We start from the raw sequence: 3,062 nt of genomic DNA, 5'->3' as shown, positions 1-3,062 counted from the left end.
CAGCTTTAGCTTGATCACCATCTGTTCAACCAGTCTGTGTTTGTGCACAAAGACTCCTTACACACCAACCCACGCACACAGACACACACACAGACTCACATACCAACACCGACACACACACTCACACATGGTGTTCAGTCTGCTGCAGCCAGGGGTAGTGTTTGTGTGTAGCTGTGAAATCACCACTGAGGCTGTGCTGACTGGTTTGCTGTGGGTCTGTGATTCTCACAGTCCTGCAGGTTGTATGTTTTGTGATTTATTTATGTTTTATCGTTGGATCGAGACTCGCCTGAACGTTCCCACATGTTCCTGTTGTGAACGAGTCGGACCCGACAGCCTGCTGCTTCACATCAGAAGCACAGTGCAGTAAAATACACAAAACAAATTAAATAGAAGAATACAAAACAAATACATTGTGCAAAATCATAACACATAATAATATAAAATGTCAGTGTTGGGTTTGGAGTCTGTCTCCTCTGCGTGGGTGAATCAGTTCCTGCAGGAGCTTCTTAAGACTCCTGGTTAAAGGTGTGTGTTGTTTCCAGGGGGCCCTTCAGCGTGGTGAGGAGATGCATCAACCGGGAGACGGGGCAGCAGTTCGCTGTCAAGATCGTGGACGTGGCCGAGTTCACCTCGAGCCCAGGACTCAGCACAGAGGGTAAGAGACCACAGCCTGTTGCTCACTCTGCTTTTTGATCATAAATATGACTGAAGATAATGACTTATTCCTCCTTCCCTGTTAAACAGTGAAATATGATCAGATCTGTATCCTGATGCTCGTGTAAACATTGTTTTATTCTATTTCTCGTTCACTCGGTGGCTCACACCCACACTGAGTTTCCTGTCGTCGGCTGAAACCCACCAAATTGATTGGATCTTAATTATTAACTAATCAGACAATTGTTCTTGAATTGATTTCAGATATTCAAGCTAATAAACTATTTTATTCCTCCGCGCCGGCGACGCCCAGTGGCCGGAGGCTTCTGTACATCTCAAGAACACTTTAAAGGAATTTCTTCATATTTGGTAGAAACATTAATTTGGACGTTGGGATTAACTGCTTAGATTTGAGTTGATGGTGAAAGGTGAGGGTGGCGCCACACGTCGTGTTTTTGATGTTTCTACCTTCGATGACCAGGAGTTCATTTCTCCTGGTGTCATCATACGTCTGCTCTATGCTTTTAGGATTGCGGTTTATAATTTTCTTCTGGAAACCCATGTCACTGCCTTTCTGCAATTTTCTGGCGAGGATGAGTGTGGTTAAAACTGGGCGAGTCCACACCTTAGGTTTGGTCGCATGGCGCTCGAAGGAACATGGAAGTGTTCCAGACGTGACACGAGCGATGTTCCACTGCACATGACGACATTTTATTTTCTAGTCGCTGAACTCTTTCATCACAGCTCGTACATTAACCAGGAAGTAAAGCGCTGTGTGGTTTGGCAACAGTTCTAACTGCTTCACCACTTTATTACAGCCGTCACCTTCACATGGTGGTGTCTGTGTGATAACCGCTGGACATCCATCTTCACGGTGTGGTCCGCCCGCTCCTCCGCTCGCCGCTGTTCTCTCAGTGACTCCTTCTCTACAGTCGGCGGAGGTTTACCGAGTCCAGATTAAATGTTCTGGGTGTTTTGTCATCTCTCGCTTCTCATATGAAGCTGTGATGAAAATCGCTCTTGACGGATCACAGAAAACTCTGAAATGAAAGTTTTCCATTGTAGCTTGTCCAACACTGTGCCGGTGTCATTTCTCTTCATCGGCACCATTAATGTTCACGTGTGTGTGTGTGTGTGTGTGTGTGTGTGTGTGTGTGTGTGTGTGTGTGTGTGTGTGTGTGTGTGTGTGTGTGTGTGTGTGTGTGTGTGTGTGTGTGTGTGTGTGTGTGTTTCCTGGTCAGCACACTCCCTGGTCATTTATATCTAATCACAGTTCTTCCTCTGAAACTCTCAGGAATCCATCAAACCCCAAAACCAGACGTCAGCTTCTCATTGTTGATTTGTTTTCATCCCCCCCCCCCCACTCTCTCTCTCTCTCTCTCTCTCTCTCTCTCTCTCTCTCTCTCTCTCTCTTTAAAATGTTTTGTTGGTTGTTGGTCCTCGCTGGTAGTCGAGCGGTTTCACTTGAGCGGACAGCTGTAACACAGCAACACAGTAATCAAGCACACATGCAAACACCCTGAACGGATACAGGCCAAGGGAAGTGGGTCAAATGATTTGTGTCTCTGCAATGGACTGGGCAGGGGGGGGGGGGCTGACACACACAGACACACACACACACACACACACACACACACACACACACACAGACACACACCAGCTTGTTTCTCTGCAGCCTGTCCGGAGGCCTGTCTGATGAATAGGTCAGACTTCCGAGGGGAAGAGAGAGAAGCCAGAAAATGAGTCAAATTCATCATGTGCCATCACCTCCTCACGTTGCTCCACCTCCTCTGCTCTCTCATTCCTTCACTCTCTCCTTCTCCTCTTCCTCTGTTTCCCTCCACTCTTCATTTGCTCTCCCCTCTCCCACCTCCTCCATCTTTCACCTGCGGAGCTGTTGAAGCTGCAGCTCTGTGTTTCTGTGGTTTTTCGGTTTCCATTAGATTGTTGTGACATGTTGTTCTAACTGTGAAACCAGTGTCAGGTCTGGAACACACACAGACGCACTATCACAACACACACCCACAGTTGTGTGTTGTGTAGCTGTCGGAGCATGGCTGCCTCCTCCTGTGAGCTTTGACTCCCAGCAGGAGGAACATGGATCACTGTAGAGATCACATCTGTTCATTACCCCCCCCCCCCTCTCTCTCTTGCTATCTGTCTTTCTAACTTCGGGACGAGGGCTGCTGCCGCCCACTGGAGAAGTAAACATCGAAAGAACGCGTCAAAGGACTAAATATTTAGTCTCACAGCCACGACATCATGTTATTCAAGGATCTGATGGTTCGATTTACCTTCCCCCCCCCCAGTCCACTGCTGCAGACTGTAAAGGATGACTAGACTCTGACACATGAACAGAAAGTGAAGCTGGTGAACCAAACAGCTGGAAAGGGAGATGACATGAG

General features: G+C 47.5%; 1 protein-coding gene across 17 annotated transcripts in view; it reads left to right on the top strand.

Moving 5' to 3' along the window:
- Nucleotides 1-511: 511 nt before the first annotated feature.
- caska (calcium/calmodulin-dependent serine protein kinase a) overlaps nucleotides 512-3,062 on the top strand; it is a 44,026-nt gene continuing 41,475 nt past the window's right edge. For 13 of the 17 annotated variants that reach the window (XM_034573257.1, XM_034573246.1, XM_034573256.1 and 10 more), the window contains exon 1: nucleotides 512-658. The gene's annotated coding sequence lies outside the window, so the exon portion shown is untranslated. The remainder of the gene's footprint in view (nucleotides 659-3,062) is intronic. The other 4 variants (XM_034573262.1, XM_034573258.1, XM_034573261.1 and 1 more) reach the window with 1 other exon arrangement.

This window comes from Hippoglossus hippoglossus, chromosome 21, assembly GCF_009819705.1.
Source record: "Hippoglossus hippoglossus isolate fHipHip1 chromosome 21, fHipHip1.pri, whole genome shotgun sequence".
Classification (NCBI taxonomy): domain Eukaryota; kingdom Metazoa; phylum Chordata; class Actinopteri; order Pleuronectiformes; family Pleuronectidae; genus Hippoglossus; species Hippoglossus hippoglossus.
The sequence above is the reverse complement of the archived record's forward strand: the minus strand, read 5'-3'. Positions and strand labels throughout refer to the sequence as shown.